Source organism: Psittacula echo (genome assembly GCF_963264785.1).
Source record: "Psittacula echo genome assembly, chromosome: Z".
Lineage (NCBI taxonomy): Eukaryota > Metazoa > Chordata > Aves > Psittaciformes > Psittacidae > Psittacula > Psittacula echo.
Window position 1 is genome coordinate 56,196,028 of NC_137742.1, and position 15,582 is coordinate 56,211,609.

Here is a 15,582-nt window from a genome sequence, read left to right on the forward strand (position 1 = left end):
CAGTATGCAACATGCTACCATTAGAGAAATTATGGTACACCAAACACCCAGCAAAAACATCCCAATGATTTCTCAGAAAAGCAGATAGTACAGATCATGTTACTCATAAAATCAAATCTAAGATAAAAATAAAACAGACTCAAATTCACCAATTCAGTTACAATTCAACAGTTTACATTTCCTTCTCTCCATGTGGGAAGTATGGAGCAGAAAACCTTTGTACATTTCTACAAAAGAAAGTAACGTTAGAGTTGCAGAATAGGTACTCACAGGAATCTCACCATTTCACCTTTCCTATTTTTTTTAATCATGTTTCCATGATGAAAATCTTTCCACACCGCTAATTTTGTATTTACCTCTTTAACAGCTGAATTCTGTATCTCGTTAACCTTTTTTTCCAAGGTTGGATTTAAAAACTACCACATGTGTTTGATTTATACAACAATATAAGTATTATAGCATTTTTCTCTTTCCCTCCTAGGAGCATAATAAGATGTAATTTTACACTGAAAATTGTCTTTGAACAAAATAGCCTGCCCTGATTCAAGTGATCCTTCCTGTGAACAAGCAGATTCATATCTGCTGTCTTTTCTGACTGAAATAAATTATAAGCAGCGAGACCACACCTACAGCAATATGGGCTGGATTCTGTCCTTGATCATACATCACTTACGGATTCAGCAGCAAAATGCCAATTACCGATTCTTTATTACTGTCTTTGCAAGAGATGAAATAATCTTAGCCTGATTTTAACATGCAAAATTGAGTTTGTGGATTTGTAGTTTCAGGAGCAAAAGTGAATCTTAAGAAACAAGCAACATAATCTTTTTAATCTGCTACCAAGAATACCTATCCAGAAGTTGAATATGATAAACCAGGACTCCTTGTTTTTTCATAATCTACTTTAGACCTGGACCAGACCAACGCTAAGGTGACAGGTGAAAGCAGGAAGACAATAGCAACACACATGGTTTTCACTGTAATTGGGATCAAAATGCTATAACACATTGCTAGATATAGATGGATTCACTTCAATTACAGATTTAAATATATCAGCTACTCCTATTTCACTCCCAGTGATGCACCTGTTTAAGTGCATTGCTGGTGTTGAGCGTCTTTATTGCTGTAGTTTAAACCCTGTCATCAAGTTAGTCATGCAGTCCACTCCTCCCCCCTCCCCCTTTCTTCCCCCATCCCCAGCTCCCAGAGGGATGGGGAGGAGAATCAAAAGAATATAACTCCCACGGGTTGAGATAAGAACGGCCCAGTAAATAAGGTATAACACAAACCACTACTGCTGCCACCAATAATACTAATGATAAGGGAAGTAACAAGGGAAGAGAATACAATACCACCTGTCAAAAAGCAGCCCAACGGAGCAGAAAACCAGCCCTTCCGCGTAACTCCCAGTTACATCCCGGGCATGACGTGCTGTGGTATGGAATACCTCTTCGGCCAGTTTGGGTCAGGTGTCCTGTCTCTGCTTCCTGCCAGCTTCCTCTCCTCCCTGGAGGAGCATGAGGCTCAGAAAGACCTTGGTCAGACTAAACATTTGAGCAGTAAGTAAGAAATTGGTGTTATCAGGGCTGTACCCAGGCTGAAAGTCAAAAACACAGTGCTGCAACCCCTACTAAGAAGCAGAAAAAATGACTGCTACTGCTGAACCCAGGACATTTATCTATTAATCTATCTATATTTATGTTGATATTCCTTTTACAAAATCCTAATCCTGCTTAAGAATTATCAAAGCAGTTTTGTATCTATAAACTGCATCCACATTCTCAGACTCAACTGATTATATTTGCATAACTCCTTCGTCTTGCTCCATTAGATAGCTAGAGAAATGAAGTGTGTGTTTGTTCAACTAAAGTTTTTATGTTAGTTAGGGTTCCCTAGAGTTTTCAGATTCCTCTGCCATCAGAAGTGAAAAGTCTTATCAGCTGTCTAGTGGCACAGAGCTTAGCTATTTACTCTGTTATCACTGAAACAGTCCTACGTAGAATGGAGAGGGTCTTTAACAGTTCTGAAGAGTTCACAATTCCTTCATCTTAAAAAAAAAAAAAAAACAACAAACCAAACAAGAAACCCAAAAAATCTAAAAGCTGAATTTTGAATAATTCTTGAAATAATTTCTTCCTCTAATTATACTAAAGATTCTCAGCACCTCTTCACACCTTCTCTTACTTGATTTCTTTGTTGGAAAACCTGATCCTTGACTGGCAGCTAAACTCATCATTAGCAAAACATCTCCATAGTAAATTTAATTTTTAATTCTAGTTCTCTGAAACAAGTTACTAAGATTATTGTATGAAACAATGCCTGCTTGATCTCCATGACATCAGAGAAGGTAGAAAGTAATGCAACTTTACTTGGTTTAGCTTAGTAATGCAACTTTACTTGGTTTAGCTTACTTTACTCTTTTCCTCCAGCACATTTCAAACTTCAGAGTTTAACACAGTTTTGGTAGCTGCAGTGCAACTCAAAGTTGCAAGCAGTAACAGACAGTGAATAATTGTCTATCCCACTAAACATCTGGAATGTAAATAGTTTAATGAATCAAAAAGACTTTATGATTACCTGGTGTGACTGCTTAGTCTCCCTGTGCTGCCTTCAGGATGGCTAGTCCTAGAAAGGTGCTAGTGTTCTATTTTTTCTGTTTCTGCTGCTAGTGACTAGTGTCCCTACCACTGTACTGAAGAAGTACAGAAGGCAGCTGCATAGCCAGAAAGCTGTTGTTTTCCTTTGCAAAGGTTGAATTTCCCTTCCCATTTATCAGTGTTTAGGAACTGGGCAGCTTACACAGACACTGAGGCACCACAATACAGTCCTTTCTCCTCCCTATCCAAATCTCAGTACTACATTGCTGCCCTTCACTTGTGGTCTCCATTCGGCTTCCTAAATGCTGTTTTATTTTCGTTAAGGTCCTACGGCAAAAATTTAATTACCCATATACACACAGAAATTATTGTACTATAACACATTATTAAGATGATTGCTTGAGGTTTGCACTGAGCTTTGTTTATAGAAGCAGGATGACGATGCAATTGCAACTGAGGAGGTTCTGTTTGTACAAAGGTATACTTTCTGCTCTAGTTTGATAGCCAGTATAGGATGAATTCTTAAAAAAGCATAAACAGTAAATTTCACAGAGCAAGAATATGCAAAAACTGTTTGGTTTTCTGTGGTGGTAAAACAAAATGTACGTTGTACCACGTTTCAGCTGGTATTTCAGTCTTGATAGACAGATACTGCAGCCTTGCTGCTTCCAAGCAACCACAACAGTTGTAGATTCTGCAGTTATAATCTAATCTAGCATCTGACATGTTAGATATGACATTTATGGAGAAGGTGCATTGTAGTTTGGAAACCGATGTACCAGTTGAAAATGAGAAGGCTCTTCTCTCACCTTCCTGCCACACATGTGCCTCACACTCGTTATGCTAGTCTACAAAGCTAATTTAAGAGACATATCTGCTATAGAATGAAGACAGTAATACATCTATTTATCTGTACAGTGACATGTTTCTAGCTGCCAGCTGGCTGCCAGAAGGAATGCAGAGGCTGGTGTTCAAATCCAGGATGGACTCGCACTGGCTGAAAATTGTTTGTGCCTCTTGATTGCTAGCTATGGCAATAAAATGTGAAGCTCACACTCAGGGAGAAAGTTCGAATCTAGAGGAGACAAATGGGCTCAACGCACGCTTCTAGTGTCAACCTTAGCAAAGAATGTGTATGAGGTAGATGGGTATAGTTGTCTTCTCAGCACATTGCAGAAAAGTAGTAGAAAGTCTTGCATATTGTTCACGGCTCTTAGCAGAGAACTTTGGAGAACTGTGTTTGTTCCTCAATATTTGGAAAAACAAACAAAAAACAACCAAAACCAGCACTTTCTTTGCGGTGTACAGATGCAAGCTGATCAGCTTCTGCTGTCAGAGCCAGTTCTGAGGACTGAACATTCACAGTTTTGACAATTAAATCCATATTCTTCAGAATCTATGCATGAAGTGGCTGATATTACCTAGAAAAAAAAGAAATCTTGACAATAAGATAAAAAAGGCTTCAAAACCCCTACTTCTAGTGCAGAGAATATAATTTAAATGAATACTTCATTTCTGTTAGTTTCCAGGAATTTCTGAAGGGGTATGAAAGAAGAGTATGTGTGCAGAGTAGCTAATGTGGAAAAATGAATGGAGTTCAGTTACTCAATGATTCTTTGTGTAAGAATGTAGTCACTTCAAATTAAGCCATTGAGTTAGAAACAAATGAAATTATTGTTCTCCATCCAGCAGATTACTCAGCTATGAGATTTTTTGCCAGGATATGCTATGGTGCTGATAGTTAAGCAATTCAAAAGATACCTGAAAAAATACACTGGAAAAATTGCCTCAGGTATTATTGGACACAACACATTATTTCTTGTTCAGGATGACCATGATACTGAAATTCCTGGCAGATGGGAGAATGCAGCAGAGGGTGGAGAGTATATTACTATATGTTCTCTCTATTAATTTCTTCTTCCCTAGGCATCTCTAACTGATCATGTCAGAGATACTAGAATAAACTGCATAGTACTCTGAGCTGACATAAGACAGCCGGTCTTACACCTTAGTTGATGGGATGGTTATCGTAATATACCTAAAGAAATGCCATTTCTAACCAAGAATACTGAAATTAGGGGAAGAAAGACTGGCTCTAGGAAACAGAATAAAAAACTGTTTTGTCTGAGAAATGGTTAAGCAGTTTTGCTACAATCAGTGATAACAAGGTAAGTGGGGATTAATTTAACATTTAGGTTAGAATAAGGAGGAGACATCCATGTTTATCTTGCACTCCTAAATGCTAAATCTTCTCCTGATAATATCTGAAGATGAGAAAATTGATTAAGCATTTTCAGTGAGGAGCTTTCTGTCTAGAATTCTATGAAGATTTACCTTTTGGAGACACATGGTTCTGAACTGTAGGAAGTGAGATTATCTTTAGGTGATTGGTGATTGTCATCTAGAAGACATTAGCTTTTCTACTTTTTTACTTGGCTTTTAGGAACCAAGTGGCTGAAATATTCTACATCATTCTACACTATTTATCAAGTAAATATATCTTTTCAGTACATGAACCTTTCTGGTGGCAATATAGGCCTGCTGCTAAGAATGCTTACTCACTTCACTGCAGTAGATGCTACGGCGGATAAGCATTCATCATCTATGGTAAGAAAAATAGACATAGGAAATATTGTCCTAAACAGTCAATAATGAAGGCATCAATATCTCCAGCTCTTTCTGTTCTTCTAGTCAAATCTTATGCAAGCTAAGGAAAACCTTTATCTTTACATGAAGTTTATTATTTTTAGGTCTTCAGAGACATTCTATTTGTTCTAAACATTTGAACCTTTCCTCTTGTTGAAGAAAATCTTACATAATGGCTTTTCTGACGCACAGCCAGCATTTTAAAATCTCCTTATCTCTTTTTTCTTCCCTGATTTAGTGCATACTGTTTGAATCTGCATGAATTATCTGCTTTATCTTAGAAACTGTGCCTCTCAGTTTAAGTAGCATGGTATTATCAGCAAAACCATGGTCCTGAAAATGTTACTTTGCCAAGAAACTAATTTTCTTCATCCTGCCTACCTAAAGCTACCAATTTGAGTTTCTACAGGAAGCCACAAAGAGAACAGACATTTCTACCTTGCATTTTTAAATGGAAACGATAACTTCTGACGAATACAGAGGCATTGCCTGAGCATGCAGGGTTGAGTTTAAGAAAGCCAAAGCCAAATGGAATTGAATCTGGACAGGTATGTCAAAGACTACAAGAAGGCCCTCTGCAAGTACATGGGTGACAAAAGGAAGACTAAGGAAAATGTGGGCCCACTGCTGAACAAGATGGGGGACCCAGTTGCAGAGGGCACAAAAAAGGCTGAGGTACTGAAGTTTCCGTGATAATGAAAATGAACAACACACCCCCCGTGCATGAACATATTCTCCAAGGAAGAAAACAGCCTAAGGCACTTACAAGCTTTCTGTTTTTTAGTTTGCTTTTTTTAACACAGCACAGAGGAAATTTAATGTCACTCTACAGTGCTAACAAGTAGGAAATATCTTTGCAGACAATATTGTGACTTTTAGAAAGTCCATGTTTACTAGCCATTAATGCACCTTTAAAAGATATCTCAGAGATTCCTTTGTTTAATCCTTCCGACTCAAATCTGATATACCCCATTCAAATGGACAGAAATTAAGAATTAAACACAGGGACTCCCAAAGAAGAGATAAATTGGTTGAATAGGTCAGGTTTCTTTTTTTCCTCTCCATTTTTTTTCCTCTGTTTATCTGCAACATCCAAAATTTACCAAAAGAATTCTTGCCTTGCGCAAGAGGTAATGAAGCTGCTCATTAACAAATGTTGAAGGATTTCATAACTAAGCAGGTTTTCACCTATTTCTTCAAAAAAAAAAAAAAAAATCAATTCTGACACTTTTCAAGGGAAATGTAGGCAGAAATTCATTTGATGCCAACCTGCCTTTGTAGCAGCTTTGCTGACAGCTTATGTGAGAGTTTTACATGTTCCTGGCTTCAAGACAATATGAACAATATCCAGGGAACCATTTTCCATTGCAGTGATTTTTCTTTTTTTTTAAATTGTTGATGGTTTTTTTGTTTGTTTGTGGATTTTTTTGTTTGGGGTGTTGTTTTTGGTGTTTTGTTTGTTTGTTTGCTTGTTTGTCATTGCAAGGGACTATTCAAACTGACTGCAGAAAGACACATTAAATCCAATGCAGATATAGACCTTCCTGCTGCTCAGAGTAGATTCTTGACCGCTCAGGAAAAGGAAAGCCAGGCTGAGATCTTGGCTGTACTTGATTCATGGCAGACACTTCACCTGACTTTCTTGTCAGTCCTTAAGAGTATGGAAGGTATGTATGGTATACTGGCTGATTTGCAAGGCTGCAACAGACTCCAGTAACGTCATACCAGATACATTATGAAATCTCACATTCCCATGCCTTAAAATATTTTTTCCCTGTGACAATACCCTGAAACAGAAAGATAGTTTGAAACACGTTTTATATGCTTCATGAAGCCAAGGTAGAGTTATAGATGTATAAACACAAATTTTCATCATCAGAAATATGACATTAATATTTTAGAGTTATAATAGCAATTCACAGATACTACTGCATTAGGCAGTGTATCTCTGAAGGGCCTACTAGGATGCTCTTCCCCAGGAAGTTTCTATTAGAAGCATAAGACACAGGGCAACAGACTGCTGGAAGCAAAATCCTGTATCCTACACATGTATGTATTCCAACATATACTGAAGTGGTAGAAATGTTTCTTGAAAGTGCCCACATACCAGGCCTGTCACCTATCATGCTAATATATTGTGTAAAAATAGGGCAGATATCAGTTTGGCCACCCACAGTACATCATATGTACTCTCTCTGACTTCTAAACCCTTCCAGGTACATACTCACCAGAAGAGCTAAATGAGCCTAGAAAAAACACTTTGCTGATATTTATATGCTTTGTTTTCACCTGCTACAACTGTATCCAAGTTTATACTTGAGCTGAAACTTAGATTTCTGGGAAAGAAAAGAGGTTGTTTACTTTTGTAAGCTTGTTTCTCAAACATGGATGTTCCTTTTCCTCATCTGAGTTAACACAGTGAATTAGTACAGCCAGCAGACTGTCTCCAGGCATGATTATTGAAGTCTCAGGTTTCTAGGCTCACAAAGACATTCAGCTCATGCTATCCCAGCTATAGGCAGTCACACACCAGTTCTACTCTCACTGTAGTCAGCAGGACTGGTGCAACCTAAAATACACCTCATGTCTCAAGTGACAGCAGCAATCTAGTTACTAGAACTGGTATGACAAAGGTACACAAAAGTCGTAGTGTTCGATAGTCCTCCCAAATGAAGCACAACAGCGCATCTTATCTACCATCAGGCATTGTTCAGGGATTTTTTGTCAATGAGGCACTGAGAAAAGCTACCTCTCCTGGTTCCAGCTCACAAGTACCTGAACCTTTTGGTTTTATTTTTTTGTCTGGTTCCTTTTGCTTCTTCTTCTTGAAATAAAATGCTTTTTTAATGCCCATTCTATGGTGTTCTTCCATAGGGCACACAATCAATCATAAACCTTTGCTTAGTTTGCTTTTAAAAAGGACAGTGTGATGTCAATTTTAGTGTAGCTGTTTCCTCTGGGGAACACAAACTTCATTTGCATTCCACTTTGAGAACTTATTTGGCCATTGCTTGAAAAATTCCCCAGTTTTGTTACACCTCACCGAATTCTACTACTACTGTGCAAAGATTTCAGAAGGAAAAAAGAAAAAAAGAAAAAAAAAAAAACAAAAACCACAACAACAACCAACCAAACCAAGCAAACCTTTTTATTTTAAATATATAAAATAGTACCCCCTCTGATATGTACATCTCTCCATTTTAGATGTGTATTTGTTTGTAAGCATAGACACTACTGATGTCAGGATCACACGTCAGCAGAGAAATACCGTTTCTAAAATATCACATTCCCACCTGAGGGGAATGTCATTCATTTTAAGGGTTTATGTGTTTCTTTGGGGTTTTAAGTTTCCTTGTTAAATGCTGAGTGAGTACCAAACAGGACAAACTTGTCCATCCACCAGAGAAACTTGCTTCAAACATATTTATTCTTGCTTTCCTTTTGAATAGCTTCCAAGAGTATAACTGGATTATTTTTCCTACAGAGAAAGCTGCTACAGCTGGTATAAATTCACACCTTCCACCTGGTTGCTTCGAGCAAAGTGTTTTGGCTGTTGCTGAGCAGTGCTCGCACAGCATCAAGGCTACCAGTACAATGACTCCTCAAAAGCCAGTAGGCTGGGGGTGAACAGGAGGTTGGGAGGGAATAGAGTGAGACAGCTGACCAAAGCTAGCCATAAGGATATTTCATACTATGTGAGCTACAACTTGACTAGATTCAGAGTTGATTTGTGCTGACCTTGATTCAAGCTTGTTGGTACTTTATGTCCAGACTTGGAGCTTCCCTCCGCAGGCTACAGAGTTGCAGCCTTTGGGGCATCCTGATTCAGTTGTGTTTGAGCCTCAGCCTGGACTGTGAGTAAGGCAGTCTCAGGCTTTCACCTACCCCAGTCAATTCTTGAAGAATCTGAACATGAGAGGTACCTGAAAGCAAAGGGAGACATTTCAATCCTTTCCACAGCCTTGTCTTCAGCAGCTATCTCCCTCCTTAACCATTCCTAACAAGCTAAACTGATAGGTTTCACTAGGTTTAGGGTGACCTTTGGTCTTGCCCAAAAGCCAGCAACTAGGCTTAATCATAAGTTTCATCAAAACCCAAGGTCTTTCATATTCATATACTGCAAGTTAACCCCTAGCTTCATAGCATTTCCCTACAAACAGACTAATGGCAGGATTCACTTGTTCTTGCGTTATGTGATAGAATGGAATTTTTTTTTTCTTTTGGTGAGCTGCCTGTAGCCATGGGCCTTTGACACTCTTACACCCACAGCTGCAAGGCCTTTGCTATCACCCAATGCCTGTAACTCTTCTGTGCTGCATTTTTATTCTGTTGTTACCAACAAACCTGTTGTTGTTATTATCTCTTAATGTAGAGATATATAACTGTGAGATTCACAATATACAAATGTACACTGCTAAGCAAAAGCTAAATCAAATTAGATAACAGTTAGCTGATCGTTTCTGTTTCAGAAAAATTAGCTGAAAGCAAGCACCAGGTGACTGGCATAAGAGAAAGCCTGATAAATCCAAAGGTCTGCATTTTCAGCTTAGCACAAAGCTTGTGACCTGTTGCGAGTATGACAAAACCATATTCATTGCTTGAAAACCATTCACATAATTTTCTCTCTACAGCTTAACAGGAATCACCAGCCCCTTTAAATCTTGATGCAAGATTTGAACTTCTTATTTTCCTAAGCTGGAAATGAGATTAAAATTCAGCCTGTGGCTGCCAGCCCTTGAGTAAGAAATACAGTGACAAGAAAACAGTTTTTCCTCTCCATTTCATAGAAAATTTGTAAAGAATCAGTCTTACTTTGGATTTCTCTTGACCTGTCAAGGAAGCAAATGACAGAAGTATATATACAGGTAGAAATCGTTAAGTCACTTGTATACAGTTTGATCCAGTTTGGACTAGAATCCAAGCCTCCTGAGTACAAAGCTAAGAGCCCTATGAGCCAGACCATATTGCCTACTTTAAAGTACAGCAGATAGAAGTAAACCAAGTCACCTGCTCTCAGATCATCCTCAAGTGTCTATCTGGAGTCTGGCTCCAAGGACAACCTGCAGTGCTTCAGGCTCTGGCAGCACAATGAAGACAGAGAATCCACATCCAAGGAAGCCTTGCTAGCACAGTGTTATAGTTATAGACACATTCTCTACAACTGAGCCTTCACCATCTGTTCTAGCTTTTAAATGTAACAAAAAGGAACATGATTCACAACTTAATCATGTCATCAGAAGTAAAATATAAGTGATTTAACTGTAGGTCCTTTACTCAATACAGCTGCTGTGCTTTCCTTTACAAATGCTTCAAACACAACTTATGAAAGCACTCTTTTTCCCCAATAGTTATGTAAGAAACCTAAATTTCTTTTTAGTCGTTAATGGAAACTGTAAGGATGTGCTCATAAAAGAACCTTTCCTCCTGCTGCCTGAGTGTCATGTGTTGCAAAACAAGATATATTATTCACTATGCTTCTGTTTTCCAAGACGCTAACAGAAGTTGGTATTCAAAACCCAGCACAGAGTACATCAAACTGGTCGTCAGAACCCTGAGAGGTACGCATTTAAAGAACACGATCCTGTCTTAAAAATCTCTGCTGCTGTGATGTCTGTAAATCATTTTAAAATAGTTGATTCAGCAGCTGGTCTGTTGAAACAAGATCTCAACATGTTCACCAATATTGTTCCATGGGCTGCTTGTCGGGATTTACCTGTTCCACAGACTAAATACCTTTCTGGGCTTTTGTGCCACACACCAAAACTGGCTCTGTTCCACAACCACGTATACAGGTAGAACTGTACTAAAAGAATCACCAAATATTGGTCCAATCTTCCTAATTCAGTAATAAAGTCTCCATCCCACTTATATAGTGTGAAGGAGACATTACCCAAAGACACATACACAAAGAACTCATCTCTAATTTACAGACTGCTCAAATAGCCTGTGCAGTGGTTAGTCCCTAAGCTAGAGATCAGGAGGCAGAGTTTTGCACCAGCATCTGTGGCCTGGGACCCTAAATCAGGTAAAGTATTCCACTGGATATAGCAACAATTGGAGGTCCCATTTAACCCAGTTATGCACAGAGGATTAAGCAGTGATCTTCTGTCCCTGTGTGTTTCTTTTGTCATCACAGGTTCATTTCTGTAGGGAAATGTAGTTACTCAGGAAGAAAAGGTCACAAAGCGTAGAAAATTTATGTTGTAAATGGTTGTGTACACAGACATTTTTATGGACACAATAGAGACAAAATGAGGTGATTGCAGAGATAACACCAGTGGCAGAGATAACCTTTTTAAAGGGGTGGTTAACATGTTTCTGTCAAACATGTCAAACAAAAATTTTGTATAACGTATTATTACATGTACCTAACTCATACAATAATTTACTTAACCTTCATTCTGTTAATAATTAAAGTGATTATAATGGTGTCACTGCAGTCTTTCATGAAGCAATAAGCCAGTTGTCAAGTGGATTAACTATGAGGCCAAAGGGAAGGAACAGGTTTGTACGAGAGAGAGACCACATGAACTACTCAGCTGGAGTGTTTGAATAAGCATGTGGATTTATTTCTGTTTGTTTAAAAGTGAATAGTTGTTTGTGCACTGAATACAAAATGAAGAAGTACAAGGGTGCACTGGTTTTGGTTGGGATGAAGTTATAATTTCTCCACAGTAGCCTGTTTGGGTGTAGGAGCTCTATGGTGCTCAGGACCTTAAGATCATCTAGTTCCAACCCCACTGCCATGGGCAGGGACACCTCACACTAAACTATGTCACCCAAGGCTCTGTCCAACCTGGCCTTGAACACCGCCAAGGATGGAGCATTCACAGCTTCCCTGGGCAACACATTCCAGTGCCTCACCACCCTCACAGTAAAGAATTTCTTCCTCACATCTAACCTGAGCTTCCCCTGTTTAACCTGTTACTCCTTGACTTATCACTACAGTCCGTAATGGAGAGTCCATCCCCAGCACCCCTATAGTCCCCCTTCAGGTACTGGAAGGCTGCTATGAGGTCTCCACACAGCCTTCTCTTCTCCAGGCTGAACAGCCCCAACTTTCTCAGCCTGTCTTCATATGGGAGGTGCTCCACTCCCCTGATCATCCTCGTGGCCCTCCTCTGGACTTGTTCCAACAGTTCCATGTCCTTTTTATGTTGAGGACACCAGAACTGCACACAATACTCCAAGTGAGGTCTCACGAGAGCAGAGGAGCAGGATCACCTCCTTCGAGGTCACTCTCCTTTTGATGCAGCCCAGGATACAGTTGGCTTTCTGGGCTGCAAGCACACATTGCCAGCTCATGTTCATTTTCTCATCGACCAACACCCCCAAGTCCTTTGCCGCAGGGCTGCTCTGAATCTCTTCTCTGAAACATCTCTAAGCCTGAGCTATGTTTTAACCAAAATCCCAGATTATTACTGAAATGAAAGGTAAACAGCAAAATGTTGAGAAACAAACCTGTTCCAATTTTTTCTTTTTTTCTTTTTTCTGTTTCTTTATTTTTCAGCACAATACAGCTGAACAAATGTGACAATTTGTGAAAAAAGTATCCAAAATTCCAAATGACAGTCTTTATTGAATCGCATGTTAACTGAACACATACCAACCAATCAGCATCTCCTCTGTACCCAGATCCTCCTTGAAGATATATTGAAATGTGCGGAAGACTGTGAGGTGATTAGAGACAGCCACCATAGTTCCATCAATGGCAAATCATGCCTAACTAATCTAGAGGCCTTCTACAACGGAGTGACTGCATCAGTGGAAAAGAGAAAACTACAAATGCCATATAGCTGTTGCAGTCAATGGTTTAATGTCCAAGAAGAAATCAACAGCATAATTTATGATTCTATGAAAAAGGATTAAGACAATAAGGAACACCCAAAACTGACTGGAAGAAGTTAGAAGGAACTGCTATTTTTAAGTATAAAATGTTGATTTAGAAAATTATCTATGATGTTGTCCTCAGCTTTCTAAATCACAGAATTTCTTGGAATTGGAAATTTGCATTCTACAAGTGTAGATAGAGTTGTAATATCAGTATTTTGAAAATGTAAAATCCAGTCTCTCACATTCTGCAGAGGTGACTGCCCTGAATTGGTACAGAACCTCCACTTCAAACTCCTCAACTTTTACAAGTGGGTGTCAAAAATTCGGTTTCATGAGCTCCTAAATGATTACAAATCTTTCTAACTATTCTGTAGGTTCTAACTACAATCGTCTCCCACCTGCTTAACAGAGGAAAATTAAACCGCAAAACGTTACATCATACTGCTATTACATGTCTCCCAGCTGATCCTGAATGCAGAAGTGTGTAACCCAACTTCACTTAGCCAGGGACTGAAAGTTCTATCATTTATAAAACTCAAAAATCTCCTTTAATGCAAAGAGATGCCATATAAAATAAATTTTAACTATCTACATCAAAATCAGTCAATGCAAAAAAACAATATATGCAGATAATAAAAAAAGAACATTAATTATGTTAAATTTAAAAGGGGTTTTTTGAGAGTTGTTGTTAAGGTTTATTATTTCTGAGACAAAGTAATTATGGTTTACATCACAAAATTAAAAATGGAGCCTAAGATTTAAAAAGAATGTACAGAAGATAGATTACGATGATATTCTATGAATAGGAAAAACAAAACAAAACAAACAAAAAAAAAAAACCCTACAGAAATGCTAGGTTTATACAATATTTCTGTAGGATTTCAACAACTGATTAGCATTGGTTCAACATGTTCATGTCAAAATGAAAATTTCTAATTGCATTGGTTAGAAAAATATTAAAATACTAAACTCTGAACTTTTGGGGTGACATGAGTGACTACATCGACAAAGCCATCATGAGGCTTTATGGAAATGCTAGTTAACAGCATTGGAAGACCCAGACTAGTATTTTTCCCATCAAAAATTAAACATTTAGTTGGATTTTCCTGAATGTTTTAGTACTGCAACAAAATCACTTTGTATTCCAGATGAAGCTTATTTCTGAGGAAACTACATTTTTTATCACAAAGAATGCTGATGAAAAGCACTCAGTCTGTTCCAGCATAACTTTGAACTTCTGCAGCACAATATTGGTACTGGAGGTTGGGGCTAAGCACAGGAGCCTTTACGCTTAATGACATTGTTTCCTGAGGGGATGAGCAGAAAAAACAAGAACAACGGAAGGCCGGTGTCACTGTAGAGCTAGGCTTTGGCGTGTGTTACTCTCTTACCTCTTTTCCTGCTCTTTGCTTTTTCCTGGGGGAACAGCAAGAGGTTCCTCCCTAGCTGTACCCTTGTTCCCTTTCTGCATTTTGCCTGTGTGAAGCTGTGTCAGTTCACCAGCTGACTCCCCTCTGTGCTCCTGGGGCCAGCTGCTCACCACCCAGGTTCTTTTGGGCTAAGTCATGTCTACAGATGCCTCAGACACATCTAACAGGGTGACCACAGAGCCTCAGAGCAGTTGACTTTCTCAGGTAAGCCAACATGGGTTCAACTGCCAGGAGCATTCAGAAGACTATACATACCTGCGCTTGCTGCCTGCTACAGATAGCACTCAAAGTTATAAGTAACTCTTAAAGCTACAACTTTTCCAGTGTATCTATACACCAACTTGCTCTCTGCTCGGAATTATCCGTGTTAGAGATTTTGGAAAAACATCAGAATTCTTTCTATTTTTCCCTGGGTTTGGAGCAGTTTTGTTTGCTTGGATTTGTGGATTGTTTTGTTTCATTTTTTTTCTTTTGTTTTGCTGTTTATTCATTCATTTTAAGCCTACTTGAAAAAGAAACATTATTGGTGCTCATCTGAACAATTCTTCTGGTGTTACTTTTTCTTGCCCCTAATTTGCTGTACTGCAGTTCCCTCTGACCCCCGCGGGGGCACATTTTCCCGTGCAGCTCACCTCCGTTGATGCAACCACACACGAGGTGCCTGGCTACCTGAACCAGGCAGGGCTGTGGAAACACAGATGATGGCTCTGGAATGGGCTCTGAGAGCTGCTGAAAACAGTCCGCAAATCGTCACCCAGCACCAGGAAAAGTCTTGCTCAGTGTTCCCTATCTTTCAGGCATGAGTTTGGTCACAAGCCAGGCTGGCCAAGCTTTGCCGGAGCCTGAAGCAGCATGGGACATGAGGTCAGAGTCCATTGCTTGCTGATGTCACTGCTAAGGGACGTCACCGTCCACTGCATGGTTGCATCACAATGGCTTGCTCTCCCCCAGGGTGCTGCACATGCATCTGGGCCTGCTGCAGAAGCACTTTCCATGCCCTCTTCTCCCCTATGACTTCTGCTCACCAAAGGCGTTTCATGCCAGTCACAAAGGTCTTGGCTGTACCCTCAGCCCCC